Source organism: Brachycentrus maculatus, unplaced genomic scaffold, assembly GCF_059751285.1.
Source record: "Brachycentrus maculatus isolate JH-2025_06_01 unplaced genomic scaffold, ASM5975128v1 h1tg000566l, whole genome shotgun sequence".
NCBI classification, from domain to species: domain Eukaryota; kingdom Metazoa; phylum Arthropoda; class Insecta; order Trichoptera; family Brachycentridae; genus Brachycentrus; species Brachycentrus maculatus.
The window spans coordinates 477501-492109 of record NW_028281308.1 but is presented as its reverse complement, the minus strand read 5'-3'; the positions used below and the strand labels follow the sequence as shown (position 1 = coordinate 492109).

Here is a 14609-nt window from a genome sequence, read left to right as displayed (position 1 = left end):
GCAAAAACACTCGCTTGAAAAATGAAGAAACTCACAAGGACACAGTACAGGCACGGTTAGGATTATCACATAAGGTGACTACACGTCAAATATTAATGAACACTTATCCCATAATGTCCCTTGGCAGCATCCACATAATACCTTCTTGTTAGATACCCCTCGCAGACACAACTGACAACTCCTTGACATATATATATATATATTTCCTTTGAGCATCAAACGCAGTCCAAATTGTCATGTCGAAATCATACATTATGTATTTTAGCTAAATTAATAATAATAATAATAAAACCCTTATCCGCACCCCAATGGTGCATAGGGCACTGTGTCATATAAACACAGTGTTATCTTGATCGTTGATACATGAAGGAAAGGTGATCAGCCCTCCGCTTCAGGTACCAGTCCATGGTAATTTTGAATAAATATTACAGTGAAAAAATCACTTATATTTATTTTACGCCCCTTGGGAATCGAACCCGGGACCTCCAGAATGGTAGCCGAGCGTGCTGACCATTACACTACGGAGGCGGACGAAAAGCTAAATTACATCATACTAATTTAGCTAAACTGTCAATACAAAATGGAGTCATAGTGAATCCTTCCTTCCCGGTGTTGTGTACCTTGTACACATTGCTTCTAATAACCATAATATATATTTATTTTTTTATTCATTTAATATATTTACATTTTTATTTATAACATAATAACATTTGAATCATTTATACATATGGAGAACTTTTATATTTCGATTCGCTGTGCCTCTCCATAAAAGAGTATGTGCTCTTGCGCTCGGAAAGGGACTTACACTCGTGGTTTAATGTTATATAATAATCTCTATACATATAATAAATACAAGGCTAAGATTTTAGGTATTCCTCCATTACATATTTACGCATTCATTTAAAAAATAATATTGATAATAATCAGAATTTATCGGGTACATCGGAGGTATTTTGTGAACTTCGGAAACAAATTCGCGTATAAACAGCGCGTGAAGAGTGTGCGGGAACCGCGACACTATATTCGCATCTCACTCTTGCATACTTCGTACACAAGCGTGAGGAGCTCAAAGCTCAATGTTCTCCGGCTAGCGGCAGTACCTCTTGGGCTTCCGACAAGTTATGATGAAGTTACAATAGTTATCATATAAATATATATATATATATGTAATAAAATACCTAGGTACCTACCTATACATTTTATTAAGTACTTACAAAAAGTACCTACATGAAACAGTTCTACCACCAGATGCCGCATGCGTCGCTCAGAAGAAAACAAAAGACTTCCGATAATATTATTAACTGTCAGAATCAGATAGATAGATAGATAGATAGATATAAAAATGATTATAAAGATAAATTAAGAATAAACTTTAATTACAAAGCAACACATTGTTTATTTTATTATTATACACCCACTTTACATATTATTTACACTTAATTTTCAAAAGGAAAATATTACCACGTTATAAAACGACAATTTTGTTAATCAAAAATAAAGAAACAAAATAAAAAAAAAATGGATACTGCTCCTCAAACATTAGAAAACTTACTAGAAAAATTAATACAAAATGCTCAGGTAAGCAAACATCAAAATTTAAAAGATATTTCAGAGAAGTTCATCATTGAAAAATTTACAAGCAAAAATCCTAATGCAAACCAGTGGATGGATATTTTTGAAAAAGAATGTACACGTTTTGAGGTGACAACGGATGAGAAAAAAATTGAAATATTAAGATTGTTTATGGATAAAAGTTGTGAAGATTGGTACAGTTCGATGATGATAAAATTTTCCATGAACTCAGAATGGATAGTATGGAAAAATAACTTTTGTAAAACATTTACAAACAAGGGATGGAACCATGTAATGTTTGCATTATCTTTTAAATATAACGACGGTTCCTTGTTAGACTATGCCATAAGGAAGGAAAAACTTTTGTTGGAGATGAGAAGAACGATCGACATGGGTACCTTAGTAGATCTTATTGTGGCTGGTTTACCAGAATTTATAATTAATAAGATTGATAGAGAAAAATTAGAAGATACAGTCGATTTATTCAATGAAGTAAAAAAACACGAAAACATTGTAAATAAAAAAAGGTTTTCGGATCAAAGAAGATATGGAAATCTAAGAACTAGTGGTAAAATTAAAGATAAAAGTCCATGTAAGATTTGTGAAAAATTAAATAAGGGAACTCGATATCACCCTGAAGTAACGTGCTGGTTTAGAACAAAGGAGGATGATAAGTTTAATAATAAAAATACTATCAGACATGTAAACAATTCAGTTATAGAAGCTAAGTTAAACGAAACCGATCAAAAAAACGAATAATAACACCATTAATAAATGTCAAACTATTACTAAATGATCAAATTGAAATATTTGGAATTTACGATTCAGGTTCAAATGTTTCTCTAATAAATTCTAAGTTACTAAAACTAAAAGGAAAAGGAAACAATATGAATGAAGCAGATTTAGTAACAATTAATGGTGTTAAAAAGACAAACGGTTTGACGACTTTGAAAATAAAAATATTTGAATTGGAAAAAAACGTTGATGTATATATTATTGATGAAGAAAATTTCAAATATAATTTTTTGATAGGATTAGATATGATAAAAAAATTTAAACTAATCCAAAATGAAGACTTAAAAATAACACAAAGACAATGCTTGAAAAATGAAAATAAAAAGAAAGTAGAAAAAATTTCTACAAAATATAAAATTAAAAATAGTGAATTTAAAAATACAGAAAATAACAACAGCAAGGAATGCAAAATAAATTATAATGAACATGTAAAAGAAGAAGATTTTGAAATAAAAATAAATCATTTAAATCAATTTCAAAAATCTAAAATAAATGAACTGATTTGCAAATATAAATCCGTTTTTGCAAAAGACAAATATGATATCGGCACTGTTAGTGGATACGAAGCGAGGATAGACTTACTAGTAGACAGATATTGCAGTAAGAGGCCTTACAGATGTACTGTAGAAGATAAAAAGGAGATAGAAAAACAAATTGCAAAATTACTGGATAATAAGCTAATAGAAGAATCCTACAGTCCATTTGCTGCACCTGTTACATTGGCATTTAAAAAAGAGGAAAACAAAAAATCCAGACTGTGTATAGATTTCAGAGACTTGAATAAAATAGTAGTGCCTCAAGCTCAACCATTTCCTTTAATTGAAGACCTAATGATAAAGACCAGGAATTGCAAATTTTTTTCAACACTAGATATAAACTCAGCGTTTTGGTCTATTCCTTTACGAATCGAAGACAGAAAAAAGACGGGATTTGTTACACAAGAAGGACATTTCCAATGGACTTGCCTACCATTTGGATTGAAGACCTCACCAGCAATTTTTCAAAGGATACTAGGTAACATATTAAGAAAGTATAAACTTACTGATTTCACCGTTAATTACATAGATGATATTCTTATATTTTCTAAAACTTTTGCTGAGCACATTAAACATCTAACACAGTTGCTGGAAGCGATCGAAACAGAAGGTTTCAGGTTAAAATTTACAAAATGCGCATTTGCGTCAGACTTGGTAAAATATCTAGGTCATATAATTCAAAATAATTCAATAAAACCAGTAAAGGATAATTTGATTTCAATAAAGAATTTTCCTGTTCCAAAAACGATAAAAAATGTAAGACAATTTCTGGGGAAAATAAACTTTTACCATGAATACATACCAAAGAGTGCAATAATACTAGATCCATTGCATAACTTACTAAGGAAAAATCAAAAATTTATTTGGTGTGATAAATGCCAAAAAGCATTTGAAATAACAAAAAGCATGCTTTGCTCACAGCCCGTTCTAGAAATTTTTGATCAGGATTTACCAATCAACATTTATACCGATGCTTCTTTAGAAGGTGTTGGGGCCATTTTGAAACAAAAGCAGCCCGATGGTAGAGAAAAACCAGTGGCATACTTTTCAAAAAAACTAAATGAAGCCCAGAAGAAAAAAAAAGCAATATATTTAGAATGTTTAGCAATTAAGGAAGCAGTAAGATACTGGCAATACTGGTTAATAGGTAAATCATTTACGGTTTATTCAGATCACAAACCTTTGGAAAATATGAATCTGAAATCTAGGACCGATGAAGAGTTAGGCGATTTAACATATTATTTATCGCAATATGAATTTGAAATAAAATATAATCCAGGAAAGAAGAATTTAGAAGCAGATTGTCTAAGCAGGAATCCAGTATTAGAATCGAGTGAAAATGCAGATGAACAATTAAAAGTTGTAAATTTGGTTAAATTAGAAGATATTTTAAGAGATCAGAATAAAAATGAAAGAATTCAACAGAAAAAAAACAAATGGATTGAAAAAAACAATGTCTATTTTAAAAAGGTCAAGAAAAAAGAAAAAATAATTCTTTCAGAACCGTTTAGCATCGAAATCATAAAAGACATACATGAAAACCTATGCCATATTGGAATTGGACAAATGCAAAAGACTATTAGTTCACATTACGCAGCCAAAAATTTGACGAAAAACATAAAAACAATTTGTAGAAATTGTGAAATTTGTATTAAAAATAAATCAAGAGGACAAAAGAAATTTGGATTTATGTCTCATCTAGGCCCGGCCACAAAGCCTTTTGAAATAATATCTTTAGACACAATTGGAGGTTTAGGAGGTTCAAGATCAACGAAAAAATATCTACATCTCTTAGTGGATCACTTTACAAGATACGCATTTATTTTAACCTCGAAAACTCAGAATGCAAATGATTTTATAAAACTAGTCATGAAAATAACAGAAACCGAGGATATTGGTATGCTTCTCACCGACCAATACCCAGGAATAAACTCGAAAGAATTCAAGGAATTCTTAAATGACAAGCAGATCCCAATAATCTTCACTGCAGTAAATGCACCATTCTCAAATGGCCTAAATGAAAGGCTGAATCAAACATTGGTGAACAAAATCAGATGCAAAATAAATGAAAAAGGGAAAAGAAGAGCATGGACCACAAAAGCTCAAGAATGTGTTAATAAATATAATAATACTAATCACTCAGTCACTGACTTTTCCCCAAGTTATCTTTTATATGGTACAGATGTAAATATTTTACCCAACGAATTAAAACAAGGAAAATCTAATAATGACTGGATTAGAGACAGGCAAATAGCGCTTGAAAATACAATAAAATCACATAATTACAATAAAACATTATTTGACAAAAATAGAATAGGCTGCGAATTCAACGTAGGAGACATGGTGTATGTGGAAAATGGAAACAAGCTAAACAGAAAAAAATTGGATGAACTAAAAATTGGACCTTATAAAATTATTGAAAAAATTTCTAACTCAATATACAGAATTGATACAGGTCACAAAAAAATAAAATCAAACCTTTATCATATCACTAAACTTATACCAGTCCCTTCACTACAAGAAGATGATCCGGAGGACGAGTGAAAATTTTACTATGAATTTTCATCCCCAAGGGGGGAGATGTAATAAAATACCTAGGTACCTACCTATACATTTTATTAAGTACTTACAAAAAGTACCTACATGAAACAGTTCTACCACCAGATGCCGCATGCGTCGCTCAGAAGAAAACAAAAGACTTCCGATAATATTATTAACTGTCAGAATCAGATAGATAGATAGATAGATAGATATAAAAATGATTATAAAGATAAATTAAGAATAAACTTTAATTACAAAGCAACACATTGTTTATTTTATTATTATACACCCACTTTACATATTATTTACACTTAATTTTCAAAAGGAAAATATTACCACGTTATATATATACATATATATATATATATATATATATATATATATATATATATATATATATATATATATATATATATATATATATATATATATATATATATATATATATATATATATATATATTTTTTGTTTTTGTTTTTTAATATTCAATATTATCCTCGACTGGTACCTGAAGCGGAGGGCTGATCACCTTTCCTTCGTGTGTCAACGATCAAGATAACACTGTGTTTATATAATGCAGTGCCCTATGCACCATTGGGGTACGTATAAGGGTTTGAAGAAGAAGAAGATAGATTGATGTTTTATTTGACGGGTGTTTCGCTCGGTTTTGCCGTCGTCACACTTTCTCCGGAGCCCCGTGAAGGAATGCGCTATGCCGAGCACGTGCGACCCGTCAGCCTCTCTCCCCGCAGTACGTGAGCGCAGTGCAGTGATTAGCAGCGCGTTTCGCAACCGCCCGCCGCGGGTTCTACACCCGCCACCGGCAAGTCCTGTCGCCAGATAAATAGAAGCCAAGAGTTGCGTTCATTGCGTTGCTTAGTTCTTAGTCATGTCTCCCTGTGGTAAATTAATACCATGGGAATAAATCACAGCTGTTTCTAAATCATGAGTACATCAAACCTTTCAGTTCTAAGTCACAGTTCTAAACCAAGTCTTCCAGTGCTAAATCACAGCTCTTTGTACTAAATCACGACTCTCAGTTCTAAATCATGTTTGCGAGCTCGAATCAGACCTCTCAGTTCTAAGTCACAGTTCTAAACCAAGTCTTCTAGTGCTAAATTACAGCTCTTTGTACTAAATCACGACTCTCAGTTCTAAATCATGTTTGCGAGCTCAAATCATACCTCTCAGTTCTAAGTCAATGTTCTAAAACCAAGTCTTCCAGTGCTAAATCACAGCTCTTTGTTCTAAATATCGACTATCAGTTCTAGATCATGTTTGCGAGCTCGAATCACACCTCTCAGTTCTTATTCACAGATCTAAAACCAAGCCTTCCAGTGCTAAATCACAGCTCTTTGTTCTAAATATCGACTATCAGTTCTAGATCATGTTTGCGAGCTCGAATCACACCTCTCAGTTCTTATTCACAGATCTAAAACCAAGTCTTCCAGTGCTAAATCACAGCTCTTTGTTCTAAATATCGACTATCAGTTCTAGATCATGTATGCGAGCTCGAATTACACCTCTCAGTTCTTATTCACAGATCTAAAACCAAGCCTTCCAGTGCTAAATCACAGCTCTTTGTTCTAAATCACGACTCTCAGTTCTAAATCATGTTTGCGAGCTCGAATCACACCTCTCAGTTCTAAGTCACAGTTCTAAACCAAGTCTTCCAGTGCTAAATCACAGCTCTTTGTTCTAAATATCGACTATCAGTTCTAGATCATGTTTGCGAGCTCGAATCACACCTCTCAGTTCTAAGTCACAGATCTAAAACCAAGCCTTCCAGTGCTAAATCACAGTTCTTTGTTCTTTAGAATAAAGTTTGTCATGATTTATCATGAACAAAGTTCAGTTTGTCATGATTTATCATGACTCTCAGTTCTAAAACGTGTTTGCGAGCTCGAATCTCACCTCTCAGTTCTAAGTCACAGTTCTAAATCAAGTCTTCCAGTGCTAAATCACTAAATCAGTTCTATATCACAGCTATCAGATCGAAATCATGACTCTAGTTCTAAATTATGACTCTCAGTCACGACTCTCATATATATATATATATATATATATATATATATAGATATATATATATATATATATATATATATATATATATATATATATATATATATATATATATATATATATATATATATATATATATATATATATATATATATATATATATATATATATATATATATATATATATATATATATATATATATATATATATATATATATATATATATATATATATATATATATATATATATATATATATATATATATATATATATATATATATATATATATATATATATATATATATATATATATATATATCACAGATCACGACTCTCATATACATATCACAGCTCTCAGATCTAAATCGTCGCTCCTAGTTCTAAATCACGATCCTCAGTTCTATATCACAACTCTCAGTTCTAAATCATGACCCCTAGTTCTAAAATCACGACTCTCAGTTCTATGTATATCACAGCTCTTAGTGCTAAATCGTGACGCCTAGTTATAAATCGTACTCCCAGTTCTAAATCACGACCCTCAGTTCTATATCACAACTCTCAGTTCTAAATCATGACTCCTAGTTCTAAAATCACGACTCTCAGTTCTATATCACAGATCCCAGATTCTAAATCTTTCATTTTCGATGCACGGGTAGCGACAAAACCCTTAAATATGAAAAGTAGCATATTTTCAAATGTATAATATAACTTAACTAACTAACCATCACCCCGCTCCCCCGCAGGGGTAGGCAGAGAGAATACACCAATCTGTCTTTGCAAACATTCTTCGCCTCTTCCACGTTCATGCATCTCCTCATACATACCCGCCGATTGCTACGACTCCTAACCTGACCACTTTCAAGTATTTGGCATATCTGATCGAATGAAGGCGAATTTTCCAAAAGAAAATGATGAATGAAAATATTGATTATATCGGCTGTTATAAACACTTGATTGTTTATTTACCACTACACTACCATTTGTGTTTATACAAATATGAGGGGAGGGGGAGGGGGGGGTGGAAAGGTGGACCATAGACATAAGTCCATCGTTTCTGTGACGTCATTCATTACCAACTTACGAAAGCAACGTATTTACGAAGGCGAATTTTCCAAAAGAAAATGATGAATGAAAATATTGATTATATCGGCCGTTATAAACACTTATTTGTTTATTTACCACTACACTACCATTTGTGTTTACACGAATATGAGGGGTGGGGGGGGGATGGGAAGGTGGACCATAGACATAAGTCCATCGTTTCCGTGACGTCATTCATTACCAACTTACGAAAGCAACGTATTTACGAAGGCGAATTTTCCAAAAGAAAATGATTAATGAAAATATTGATTATATCGACTGTTATAAACACTTCACGAGCCTTACACAATCCTTTATAGGTTGAGTATGTTAAATTAGAAATAAGATTTTTTACATTAGGAAAAAAAGCACTAATAAATAATATTCCTCTAATTAACAACCAAATAAATTTTACATATAGTCCATTGTTTGATTCAACATCGGTTAAGCACGATTCGAACCCCGCCCACTCCTTTCATTCTACGAGTATATAAGTTGATTCGATTACAGGTCTAATTTTAATGTACGTTTAACCTCGGCTCGTAACGCATGTCTGTATTGAAAACTATAGTGCATGTTGGTCTTCGGGTCGACCAAAAATCGCATGTGTTAGACATTTGTGTAGTTTTGAGTGTGTAATGATTAAAGAAAACACTTCGTTTTTAACCACTTGAGTTTTATTATAGACTACATGTTTCAGAAGTTAAACTTCCATCATTCAGGTCTGTATAATAACATTATACAGACCTGAATGATGGAAGTTTGACTTCTGAAACATGTAGTCTATAATAAAACTCAAGTGGTAAAAAACGAAGTGTTTTCTTTAATCATTGTAAAATGTCTTACCACAAAGTTAATGCCGAAACAATAAATAAAATATTGAGTGTGTAAATGGTGCTATGGTGGTGAAGGGTAGTATTGTTTGCATGCTGTATTTGTGATTGTCCTGACGAAGAGACGGGTACGTCTCGAAACCGATAGACGTTGTGGCAACCCACACATATAATGTACATCGACAATGGCAACTCAAGCTCAACGTAGCGAGCTACCTTCACGAGACCAGAAACGAACGGAACGAGCGAGCCCGCCACACTTCGTCGCCGCTCGTCCTCAGATCGACACGTACTTCAACTGTTCTCATATTAGAGTCACGCGATTATCCTTAAGTATTTTCTTGATTGTAATTTGATAGAACTAAATAAATTTGTGTTAAAAGTAATCCGCTTTCATCTTGCTTCCCTTCTGATAAATTAAAGTGGTATTCAACTAGAAACTATAACGTAAAAATCTCGGTGAGTGGTTATATACTAATTTTTTTAAACATTTTTGTAAAAAATTAAATAAGTTAAATTAGATAATCGATAATATCTTATTATGGATCTAGACAACGCATCTCGCTGTAGGAATGCTGGCTGCAAAAACACAGAGAAAGTGACAGCGGGTACCTTTTGTTCACACTTTCGTGGGAATACGTCGCTGCAGGTATGTTGTTGCTATGGTTGCAATGCTTGCAATTGCTGCACGCACAGGCTTCAGAAACGAACGCACTGCTAATATTTTAACCAATCATATGCGGTCTTAAAAATGGCTAAGGTCAGCACGGTCGGCTACCATTCTGTAGGTCCCGGGTTCGCTTCCCAGGGGGGGTCGAATAAATATGAGTGATTGTTTCGCTCTAATATTTATTCAATATTACTCTGGAAGCGGAGGCCTGATCACCTTTCCTTCGTGTGTTAACGATCAAGATAACACTGCGTTTATATGATGCAGTGCCCTACGCACCATTGGGGTGCAGATAAGGGTTCGAAGAAGAAGAAGTTTACAACATTTTGAGTGTGTCCAAATACTGGTTCACAAATCTGGATTATCTCCAATTATAGAGTTAATTTTTATATTATTTTTTGACATCTCATCAAAGATGAAGAAGAATATGGAAGTCTGGGCATTTACGGGGCTGACGACCGTCATAGGCTAGTTTAAGTGATCACTTTTACACACGTGTAACATTCACAAATTCTACCCATTATTGACAACCACACAACTCAAATTATTGGAAGTTCTATATATATGAACCAATTTTGAAACATTGTTCTTGAATCACTGGAACTTCACTACAACCAGCCTATGACGGTCGTCAGCCCCGTAAATGCCCAGACTTCCATATTCTTCTTCATCTTTGATGAGATGTCAAAAAATAATATATTTCGTTAATTTTTTATTAGGTCATACAATTTTCCACACATTCGTCTGAGGGAATATTGTTTTAAGAACATTTCTGGGAGCTAGCACAGTCGCAGATATGCTGCGCGTGTTTCGAAACAAAGGGAAATGAAGGCAGGGAAATGTGACATTGTTCTAGCGTAACAATGAGTCGTACTTCACACAGCAGTCGAGTTACGACTTCGCTCAATGTAAGAAAACGCACATTCGCGTTCTTTTCAGCAAAAGCACTCAGAAAATTATGTGGGAGGTAAAAATATAAATTGCCAGTTTAAAGAAACTAGCAAGTTTAGGAAATTGAAGCGAGAGGCGAATACTGGGTGTAAAGTGGTATATTAGACTATACATATATCGCTCACTCCTTTCAAGAACGTCATAAATCGAAAAAACTTGATTTTTCAGGAGAATGTTTTCAAAATTAAAAAAATAATACAATGTATTAAAACTAAATATCAAGCCACTTAATGAACTTTTTACTGTGCAACAGATCTTTTAAAGTAAAACCTGGAGGTTTTTTCCCCATTTAATATTTTTTTATTTAAAAAAATAATTACACAATACATTTTCTTCAAAATGCAAAAACAACACATTCTGCCCTGTAGCGGGTAAATATTGAGTTTAAAATATGCCTCTTTTGCTGGGATATAGTACATTTTCTGTGCATTCCGGAAACATGCACAACTGAAAATTGACGATTTTTTATTAATGACGTTCTTGAAAGGAGTGAGCGATGTGCAAAGTCCGTGGAACCTCGCTCTTGCTCTTCGGAGGACGTTCGCGGTGCTGACCGCATCGGTTCATATATGCATACCCCGCATATATGAAGAGTCAGTGACCCGTAGGAGGTGTGTATACTCGTGCACACTTTCGTTTGGCGCGGATTGTGTCCTAATTGCATCGGGCGGCCATATTGGGATCATGTAACGCCATTACGCCTACAATTTGAGCGCGTAACAATGATAATTACAGTCTCGCGCCTTGTGCGGACGCCATTTTGACTAATTTCGCTATGATCTACTTATCTGTATCTACTTCTTCTGTCCGCCTCTGTAGTGTAATGGTCAACACGCTCGGCTACCGTTCCGGAGGTCCCGGGTTCGATTCCCAGGGGGTCAAATAAATATAAGTGATTTTTCACTGTAATATTTATTCAATATTACCCTGGACTGGTACCTGAGCGGAGGGCTGATCACCTTTCCTTCATGTGTAAACGATCGAGATAACACTGCGTTTATATGAATCAGTGCCCTATGCACCATTGGGGTGCGGTAAGGTATTTATTGTTATTAATATTTATTCAATATTACCCTGGACTGGTACCTGAGGCCGAGGGCTGATCACCTTTCCTTCATGTGTAAACGATCGAGATAACACTGCGTTTATATGAATCAGTGCCCTATGCACCATTGGGGTGCGGTAAGGTATTTATTGTTATTAATATTTATTCAATATTACCCTGGACTGGTACCTGAGGCCGAGGGCTGATCGCCTTTCCTTCGTGTGTAAACGATCAAGATAACACTGTGTTGATTATGAGGCAGTGCCCTGTGCACCATTGGGGTGCGGATAAGGGTTTTATTATATGATCTACTTTGCGGCTAGCTTCGCAGACCCCTAGGCTGTTGGAAGCTATTGCCATCTCAACGTGTCTCTTTATAGAAAAAATATTTGTGTCTGTGATTTGTTCCACAGTGAAACACGAATTTCACGCCCCCAGAATAAACAGTTTAAAAAAAAAAATGTCCGCCTCCGTAGTGTAATGGTCAGCACTCTAGGCTACCATGCTGGAGGTCCCGGGTTCGATTCCCAAAAAGGTCAAAATACATGAGTGATTTTTTAGTCTAATATTTATTTAATCCTGACCCTGGACTGGTGCCTGAAGCGGAAGGCTGATCACCTTTCCTTCGCGTATTTAACTAGAGAAAATAGAGCGACACACCACTCTGTCCTTGCAAACATTCTTCGCCTCTTCCACGTTCATGCATCTCCTCATACATACCCGCCGATTGTTACGACTGCTAACCTGACCACTTTCAAGTATTTGGCATACCTGATAGTGCCATTTAACGATTTAACGATCAAGATAACACTGCTTCTATACGATGCAGTGCCCTATGCACCATTGGGTGCGGATAAGGGTTAGAAGAAGATTTAACATGTTTACGTCATAGGATCTTCGTCAGATGGGAGTAATATCTAATTTAATATACTCAACCTATAAAGGATTGTATTAGACTCGTGAAGAGTTTATAACACCCGATGTAATTAATATTTTCATTCATCATTTTCTTTTGGAAAATTCGCCTACGAAAAAACGTTATTTTCGTAAGTTGGCAATGAATGACGCCTCAGAAACAATGAGTTATTTAAATGTTGGTGTCATGGCTAAATTATTGGCGGCTCTATTTGTTGATATTTCTGCAAAAAAAAATTAAGTTTAAAATTGTGATTTAAATTAATGTATAAAAAATATTTAAACGATCATAATAACACTGCGTTTATAAGACACAGTGCCCTATGCAACATTGGGGTGCGGATAACGGTTTTATTATTTATTATTATTTAAAAAATATCCAATATGCATTCTTTAAAAAAATCGGGCTTGAACAGACATATGGCCTCTCCGGTGGTCTGCGGTAGAATGAATTCTGTGCTTGCGAATATCCCCTTGAAATATAGTTCGATAAAGGCGTCATCGATTCGGAATGTCTCGAATATCGTCACGACTAATAATGGATCGCCGATTAAAAAGTCGAATGATTTGTAATAGGACGAATTAATATTCAAATCGTCTTTAGTAGGTTAAACTTTCTTCAGCGCTGTACACAATGGTTGCGCAATTTTTAAAATTTCTCCGGTGCTATTGGGAAATTGCGCATATCGCTCACTCCTTTCAACAACGTCATATATCAAAAATCGTCAATTTTCAGTTGTGCATGTTTTCGGAATGCGCAGAAAATGTACTATATCCCAGCAAAAGCGGCATATTTTTAACTTGATATTTACCCGCTACAGGGCAGAAAGTGTTGTTTTTGCATTTTGAAGAAAAGGTATTGTTTAATTATTTTTTTAAAAATACTAAATATTTTTCAAATGGAGAAAAAAACCTTCAGGTTTTACCTAAAAATATCTGTTGCGCTGTAAAAAGTTCAATAAGTGGCTTGATATTTATATATTATTTCGAGAAATAAAAATACTTTGTGTTTTGATCCACTCACATTTTTATTAACCAACTAGTTTCGGCAACAACCTGTTGCCCTCTTCAGTGTTTAATTTACTATTAAATATATACATATAAAAGAAACAGTGTACAAGTATTTATTTTTTATACATTTGATTATATTTATGAACTTTAATAACTCCATCGTTTCTGTGATGTCATTCATTGCCAACTTACGAAAATAACGTTTTTTCGAAGGCGAATTTTCGAAAAGAAGATGATGAATGAAAATATTGATTATATCGGCTGTTATAAACACTTCACGAGTCTAATACAATCCTTTATAGGTTGAGTATGTTAAATTACATATTCCTCCCGTCTGACAAAGATCCATTATTATCACAATGTATGTATTGGCTCCAAATAGGCTTGGTAGATTGGGTCGCGGTTCGAGATGTGACGTCACTCTAGGAAGTTCAAGGCCGACTAGAGACAGGCCTGGGCGCACAAGGGTTTTTGAAATGTCACGTGATCAAATCGGTGTTCTAAAATTTGCAGTTCGAGCCAAGCGGAGTGCGTCGGTGCGTCCAGTGTTTACAAATGGCCGCGATTGTTTATGTTGATGTTCGTTGTTGCTTTATTTGTGTGTTGTTTTGATATTGAATTAAAAGCATATAAACT

The 14609-nt window shown here is 34.3% G+C and overlaps 1 protein-coding gene and 1 long non-coding RNA gene across 8 annotated transcripts in view; one reads left to right on the top strand and one right to left on the bottom strand.

The window, feature by feature from the left end:
* Nucleotides 1–14609, bottom strand: part of LOC148301401 (PTB domain-containing adapter protein ced-6-like) — a 64858-nt gene that overhangs the window by 24633 nt on the left and 25616 nt on the right. The gene's annotated exons all lie outside the window — the stretch shown is intronic.
* LOC148301402 (uncharacterized) overlaps nt 14414–14609 on the top strand; it is a 2018-nt gene continuing 1822 nt past the window's right edge. Inside the window, exon 1 of the long non-coding RNA XR_015838795.1 lies at nt 14414–14609. This exon is cut by the window's right edge and continues 46 nt beyond it. This is a non-coding gene — a long non-coding RNA (uncharacterized LOC148301402).